Source organism: Zonotrichia leucophrys, chromosome 5, assembly GCF_028769735.1.
Source record: "Zonotrichia leucophrys gambelii isolate GWCS_2022_RI chromosome 5, RI_Zleu_2.0, whole genome shotgun sequence".
In the NCBI taxonomy this organism is placed as follows: Eukaryota; Metazoa; Chordata; class Aves; order Passeriformes; family Passerellidae; genus Zonotrichia; species Zonotrichia leucophrys.
Genome location: NC_088175.1, coordinates 5,644,880 through 5,652,821, shown reverse-complemented (window position 1 = coordinate 5,652,821; position 7,942 = coordinate 5,644,880). Strand labels below are relative to the sequence as shown.

At 49.8% G+C, this 7,942-nt stretch overlaps 1 protein-coding gene across 4 annotated transcripts in view; it reads left to right on the top strand.

Annotated features, from left to right (window-relative positions):
- The first annotated feature begins 2,258 nt into the window (after window positions 1-2,258).
- TRAF3 (TNF receptor associated factor 3) overlaps window positions 2,259-7,942 on the top strand; it is a 70,224-nt gene continuing 64,540 nt past the window's right edge. For 3 of the 4 annotated variants that reach the window (XM_064713575.1, XM_064713572.1, XM_064713576.1), the window contains exons 1-3: window positions 2,259-2,392; window positions 2,636-2,770; window positions 3,372-3,427. The gene's annotated coding sequence lies outside the window, so the exon portion shown is untranslated. The remainder of the gene's footprint in view (window positions 2,393-2,635; window positions 2,771-3,371; window positions 3,428-7,942) is intronic. The other variant, XM_064713577.1, reaches the window with a different exon arrangement.

Sequence of the window (7,942 nt, the reverse complement as noted above, 5' to 3'; positions counted from 1 at the left end):
GAGCTACTCCATGGTCTTTACTATAATTTCTGCTGTTTTATGTAGCTACCCCTCCAACAACTATATTCTAAATAGTACTGCCAAGCAGAAGTGTTCAGCATATCACAGCAGCCTTGAGACAGCACTTTAAGCCCCAGAGAAAACATCGGTTATAACACAGAATTCCAAACCAATTAAAGACTAAACACTGGTGGCATATCTTGCTGTAATAATTGTATTAGAAATCTCTAAAATTTTGGAGCCACAATATGGAAAAAGAAAAAAAAACACCAAAGCAATTGAAATGCTAGGTATTTCATCAAATCATCACTTTATCCCTTCGTCAACAGGCATTTCTTTTAATGGGGAAAGACTTCTGACATCTTTAAATGGTATAAGATTTTGTTTTCTCTCTGTGGGGAAGAATACATCAGCATAGCTGCTTGAGCTACAGGCACTGGAATCCTATTATGTTTTCTCCATTTTTTTCTTTTTTTTCTTTTTTTAGGGCACATATACAACAGCAAAAAGAGTGGCAAAGGAGGAAATTGCAGGTTTGTCTCTGATAGAAACTTATTTGCAGCCCTGCTTCTGGAGAAATCCTGGGTTGCTGCACAATCCTTTCTGCTGGTCCTGAGCCAAGCAGTCTTGAACAAGTGATGGGAACATGTAAGACATCCGTCTGAGACTGTCTTTCTGATGGCAGGTTCACGGCATCGTTTCAAAAGCCGCAGTTGTCTTGACAGCTAAGCCAGCCTTTGACTGGGGACAGCAGCAAAGGCGGGAGAGAGGGGGAAAGAGAGAAAGCAGAGAAGTGGGATGAGGAGAAAAACAGCGCACAGGAGGGAATTAGCGGTGCGGCCAGGCTTCGTGATTTAGCGGCTGGTGAGGACAGTGCCGGAGATGTTGAGGTTTGCAGGGCAGCGTGGCGTGGGCGGCACGGAGAGCCGGGGGAGATGAAGAGCGAGGAGGGTCAGGATGGATTTCGGGACGCGCGGAGATGCTGCAAGCGGCAACTATGACGCAAAGCTTGTCCGTTCAGGATCACGCATCCAACTGTTCCTCCCTAGTGATCCTTCGATAAACAACGTCCAAAAAGGACGGTGACCTCATCCCACTGAAATTAGCCAAACACCACACATTTCTCCGTGTTCAGCTCTGCACATTCCTTAGAGCTGCGGCTCTCCCGCCTGCCAGCCCCATCGCTGCACCCAAGGCTCCGAAGGCCCCCGTGGGGCAACTCCTCCAGCCCCCACGGACCAAGGGTCCGGCTGAGCCCCCATCCCCAGCTCTGGCTGGGCATTCCCGGCTCCGGCCGAGCCCCCGCGCCGCTTCTGCGCCAGAGCCGCCTCTCCCTCCCTCCTTTCCCTCCCTCCCTCCCTGCCCGCAGCCCGGTGAGGCGGCGGGAACACGACGAGCCACGACAGCCAACGATGCCCCGCGTGAAAGCGTGACCGCCGGTACTGGCGGAACACATACCCCGGTCGGGACACGCTGCAGAGCTAGCGGAGCACGACGCAGGCATTTATTTCACCTGGCTGCCGGGAGCGACAGGTTCTATGGGCTGCCAGCGCCGCCCCTTTCCCCGGCCGCCTGCGGAGGGGATACGGTTCCTTCTCGCAGCCCCGGGGCGCCGGGCAGGGAACAGCCCGCACCCCCTGCCCGCCGCCGGGACGCGGGGCTGGCACCCACGGCCGGCGCTGCCGGGGCGCCCCGACCGGCCCGTCCCGGGGGCCAGCGGCTCTGGCTCGCTGCTCTTTCCTGATCTCTTCCAGACCCTTCTCCCGCTCCCAACTGCTGTTTTCGCTCCCTCCCATTCTTCCCAGTGGCATTTTCTTTGTTTGATAAACACTGTTGTGTTCGAGGCGCCTCTTTGAGCGGGGCTGCTGCACCTCCCTCGGGATAGGCAGGGGAAGCGAGCGGCTCTCCCGGAGCCCCGCGTCCCGGCGCCATCCCCGCGCCCTTCCTTCCCCCAGTGCCCAGCGGCAGTGCCCGCCCTCCGGCCGAGCCCCCACGGCTCCGCCGGCACCGCGCCGGCCCGGAGCGGGACGCGCCGTCCCCCGCAGCCCAGCCCGCGCCTCCTCCCCCGGGCGCGGGGCCCCTGTGCCCGAGTCGTGCCCGCGGGAGGGGGTGACAGCAGCATCAGGTGCAGCCGGGGCCAGCGGCCAGGGCAAGCCCGGCCCCCGGCTGCCGCCTGCGCGCTGAGCGGCTGTGCCGGGCCCGCCCTCGGTAATTGGGAGGAGCCGCGAGAGCAGCGGGCTTCGCCGGGGATTTCCAGCCCGAGCGGGCGGGAGAGGAAGTGCGGGGCGGGGGGAGACGGCGCACAGCGGTCGGGACTTTCCGCCGGGCTGGCGGTCGCCTTCGCCCGGCTCCAGCTGCCGCCCGCCGCCCCGCTCCCCGCACACGCTCGCAGGTAGGGCGGCCGCGGGGCTCCGCTCGGCTCCGCTCGGTTCGGCGGCGGAGAAGGAAAAGGAGGAGGGAGGGCGGGAGCTTCGCTGCCGCCGTGGCGGCGGCTCCCGCGCGGGGCTCCGGCACCGGCCGCGCTCGCCTGCCCGCGCTCGGGCGCTCCGGGCAGGGGGACGGGGCCGGGCGGGCGGCGGGAGCCGGGGGCGCTCCGGCGGGGGCACTGAGCGCTGACCGGGGCATCTGCTGCCAGGCAGGGGCCGAGCGCGCTGCACCCGCAGCCCGTGCCGGGACCTCGGCGGCGGCCAGTGCCCGGGGACAGATCAGCCTGCGGCGGAGCGGCGCGGACTCTCCTGCCCGGACGCACTCGCACTCCAGGGCTTTGCAGGTGCCCCTTTTCTCTTACTTATTCCTGCCTCCCCCTTCCCTCCCCTGCTCCTGTCGCTCTCTGCCCCGCTCCCCGCTGTGCGTGTGCCTGTGCGGGGAGCGGAGGGAGGCGAGGCCGGAGCAGAGCCGGGAGCCGCGGCGGCGCTTGCGGCGTTTGATGTGTCGTTTGAATGCAGAAGGCTCGCTCGCTCCTGGCTCCCTCCATATGCAGTGCTGGGGGCGGGCCGACGGCCTTTAAAGGGGCATTGCCGGCAGCGCCGCGCCTGGCGCGGAGCGCGGTCCCGGCTGCGCGTCCCCCCGGCTGCCGCTGCGGCGGAGCCCCCGCCGCTCCCCGGCCATGGGGCTGCGCCCGGAGCCGCCGGAGCTGCCCCTCAGCGGCGCTCCAGGAGTTGTATTTTCGCAAAGTCCGCCTGCCTGCACCGGCGCTGCGCTATCCCCGGCTGCCTGCCGTGAGCGGAAAGAAAAGTGTTTTGTTTTCACGCCATTCATTTCATGCGCTGATTCGCGACGCCGCGTTTTAGCGCGTTGAATGAATCGCCGTGTTGTAGGTCCGAAAAAAATCATGAATGTTTAAAAGTTTATACTGAGTCATTCCTCTGCAGATTAACCTATGACTGACTCATAATCTGAGAACTGCAGTGGCTTGTAAGATAGGAAGGTAAGGCATTTATGTATTGATTTATTTGTGTCTTTTTGAGTGCCTGAGATCTGAATTACCAGTAGAAAAACAGGAGCAATTGTATTAATGTTAAGAGGCATAATCTCATATTCTGCCGATCAGAGCTTGTGTGTGACGTGACAGACTGTATGTGCTCCTCCGCGTGGATCTTTACCACGCATTAGGGCATCTTTCATCTTTTGCTGTTTCTGTAGTAGTAAAATGTGGGAAGTTCCAGTGATACAATTTGAAATATGCTGTCTCTGGGTCTGTGACTGCTCTAGCTTGTGAGATCTGAGCCTTATATACTTTATATTGTAATTTACGTGTTTTCTATTTCTTGAGTAGAATGGTGTGTTTTTCCTTGCAGATTTGTCCCATAGGATGCATGTAGCATTATTGAGCACTAATCTGGACTTGCATTCATAGACTGGAAAGGAGTTTAATGCATGATGTGAAGGTGTACTAGCAGTGTCTAGCTTAGAAAAATGAAATAGTATAATTTAAAGTACGTAATAGTAGAAATCTGCGTTTAAAATGGCTATTGACTTGCCTAGAAGCCTGGATTAAAGGGCTGCACTGATGGTTGTTCAGACCTGGAGAGACCATACCATATACTGCATGTTGTCCTTTTAAAAGAGCCATTGGCTCATACTGCATATGGATTGAGATCTAAATACTATTTGTGGTGATTAGGGAGAGGGCTATTCATTTAAGGTGAGAAATACTTGAACATTTGGACGGAATCAGTTTTTTATGGCTGCACTGGGAAACCCCTTGTCATAGAGCTTGGTAACGGAAACACTGATGTATCATGAGCTTGGGCATTGCAGGCAGGCAGCACTTGGGGGTTTTAAAAGTTGGGTTGTTCCAGCACGAGAATGGTAGGTGTTTTACTGAAATATGACTTGGTGAGTTGCTTCTAATAATAGCTGGACCTAGAGTATAGAATCATAAAGTGCATTCAGTATCAGTGCAAATTAATTCTAATCCAAAGGGGGTGCTAAATGACTCAGTCTTTAGGCTTTCCTGAACTCCTCCTGTAATTAAGTTTGATGATACCAATTTTGAGAAACCATTCTTGCATGGGTTCAGAGAATTTGAGTATCGTGTAAGCATATTTACTGTTGATGCATCAGCATCAGTGACCAAAGATTATTTATGAAGTCTTACTAGTCCACGTTAACATGGTTTGTCTTTTAAATGATCTTGGGATCGTGTTGTATTTTAGGTCTTTACATTGTTCTTGTCCATAATGAATGCTTCAGGAGAGAAGAGGAATGGCTTCTTGGTACTGGGGTCCAGATTTTCTATAGTAGATATGGCAATGCTGAAAATACAAAAAGCCAAAAGCCTTGATTTTTGATTGGTAAGCAGCTGATCATAGTTCTTCTTCAGATGAAAAGGCAGTTTAAAAATAAGAATGACTTAAATCTACTCTAATACCCTAAACTGGCCTTGTATGAATAGATATTGTAAAAGTACAACATTCTCATCTCTTATCTCTTAGATGATGTAGTTACTGGATTTTATTAGAGTTTCTTTATAATGATAGTGTTTCTTAGTTGAAGGTGCTGCATCTTATGATGTGTGAAGATTGCTCATTAGACATTGGTTTCTGGTATCTGTATACTGGTGCACAGTTCCTTTAAAGAACTACCAAGGCTTGAGTTTGTGTGTGTTTTTGTTTTTGTAAGCTGTGGAGACTTTCTGAATAGAATACTTATATTTGAAACCTCCTTGAATTTTTGGTGTTTGGCTCACGAACACCTGAAGTGGTGGGAGAAATTGGAGATTTCAAAATGAAATATGGGGAAAAGAAGCCGAGGGAGGGAGGGAGAGTTGTGTGGTTTTGTGCAGCAGAATAAAGGTGTGATTACAGCACAAGAGGGAGTGCTGTACTTGCACCAGGTTTTACCTTAAACTTTTTAACCTGTGGTGGTGAAATGGTGCTGTAGAAACTACAGTAGTAAAGGGCTGGCAGAGAGAATATAATTGGTTTCCCAGCTCTGCCTGCTGGAATCCCATGCCCTCATAAATGGATAATTTAAGGTGAGTATATTTAGTTTTGACAAATCACAAACGTTTCAATTTTTTTCGGTCTTTTTTCTTATGGCGGGAGGAGGGACTAGAGAATTGGGAGAAAAAGGAATCATTAGGTGCCCACAATGTAGGAAGATGTGTTCTCTCTCTCTTTTTGTAATGGGAAGGAAGAGAAAATGAAATAAATGCAAAAAAGCTTTCAGGATATCTAAAGAAAGTAAGGAAAGTATCCACTGGAAACATGTTAGAACTTAAGGAGAAAATCAAGCAAAAGGTGATTTGGTATTGAGAATTCCATATGTGTGTGAGAGAGGGAGAGGTATTTACATAGTCTTTAGGGGGGTGATTGTTTTCTTCATGTAGATCTTCTCTTCTGGAGCCTTCACGGAAAAATATCATTGCCACTCTGACTTCAAATTGCTACTGACTGTTGCCTTTGTAACTGGGTTAACAGGGCGAGTGGCTCTAAAATTATATACAGCAACTGTAGGTCACTAATCCTCTCCACCCCCCAAAAAATGTTAAGCCTTTGATTTCCATGCTGTTGTTCTTCCCCGCTGGTTTGCTCTGCATGTATAAAATGTGATTTCAGTAGAATTTCAAGTTCTGCTGTTCATCCAGTCAAGGCAGCCTGGGAAGCAAAGTCTCAACATGTTTGTGTGTGCAGGAGTTCAGTATTGTGTGTGTGTGTTATGGATTCCATCCCCTGCTCACTCCTTCTACTGAAATTTGGGGTGTTGTGTCCTTGGACATCAAGATTTGAATTTTTGCTGGTTGCAGACATTAGAACCTCAGTGGGCATAGCAGGAATGCCTTAAGTTGGAATATTTCATAGTTCTGGTATTATTTTATATAGTTTCATACAATGTTGATTTGTAAAATAGTTTTCTTTGATGTGTAGAGGAAACATTCTGTAGGTTATTTGCCATGATTGCTACTAATTCTGTAGTAATTTAAATGCTCTGAAGTGAATCTTTTCTTGCACAAATAGTTAACACTTTTCAAAAAATATTTGTGAAAGAAGTCATGAATCTTCCATTTTACCTGTTTTAGTGATGACTGTATGGTAGCTCATAATTAGAAAAATTTAACATTTGGAGTAATACTGGACTTTTGTCTCATGTTTTCGTTTCTGCATTAATGTGGTAAACATATTTTTATAGATAAGGTATGTACACGGAAGACAAGCTCAAAATGCCATGAGTCTTTACAGCTTTCTTAAGTGTCTAGGAAAACAAGTAATTTGGATTTCATCTGTCTTGAAAAGTGTGTTGCAGATGCTAGTGTAAGATAAGTGCCTTCCTGGCTGCCACTTTGTTCCTGCAAGCTTTGACATCTATCGAGAAAGAGAAGATGATCCTCTGCAGGTGCCAGTGTCAGACCTGGAGGCTGGGCTTGGGCTTTCTGGCATTCCTGCAGATGTGTGTCCTGAGCCTTCCAGTCAGGGCCAGACCAGCAAGGGCCTTTGATGTTGAAGTGCTGAGTGATGTGACATCATGTCCTAGTCCCAGGGGCAGAAGGGGGATTCCAGTCCAAGTTTCCTACTTCCCTGGGGAGCATTCTCATCATCTAACCACAGGCCAGTTGAGAGTGGTGTCACTTCCTTCTCTTGAAGCTTTTTGCCATGCCAGGAAAAATCAAAACTCAGTGTGCCTAAGAAACAGAGTGAGAGGAAGCATGATGTCTCAGTCAAGTGGTTAGGACTTTTGTTAGGATTAGCAGGATGAGTAAAGACTTAGAGTCTGCTGATGCTTCATCCACTATTTTGTTTATTGTTTTCTCATGCATTTGAACTTGCTGCTCTTCCTGAGGTTATCAACCTTGTCAGGATGTTTTCTTAAGTGTGGAATATGTGCTGGGAAAGAAAAGAGAAACCTGGGTGTTGTGCAGGTTTAAGTGGTAGTTATTTTCAGAACTGGGGTTCTCAAAATAACTCTGCTGCAGCTAGTGGCTTGTTTTGTGTCTAGCTTCTTGCTCCATACACAGACCATTTTCCCAGTCTGTAATAACATGGGAATAGCGGTACTTTCCTATGATCTGAGGACATAAAAATGATGAGGTGCTGAGACCCAGCAGGGCAGTGCAAGCGTCATCTGTTGATAAAGTGAGTGAATTGCAAGTGCTGAGTGGAGGCATCCAGCCCTGGCTCTCTGCAGAGCTGTGCCATCCTGCACCGTCAGCATCGTGGCACAGGAAACAGCTCTTGCTCTGCTCTTCCATTGATGCCCACAGCAAACATGCAGTGCTCTCTGAGGCTGAGTGTGCAGGACAGAATTTATTCAGTGGTAGTTGTTCCCATGTTTGTACTTGTTTCTGGCTTTCTCCTTTGAATGTTCTAGAAAAATAACGTTTGTTACTTATTTTATGGAGCCAGCTCGCATGGTACTTGTGCCACTTTGTAACAGCAAAGCTCAGCTCATAAAACAAATTTTAACAATGTGAATGGATTTTGTTTAGTAACCTCATCTCTGT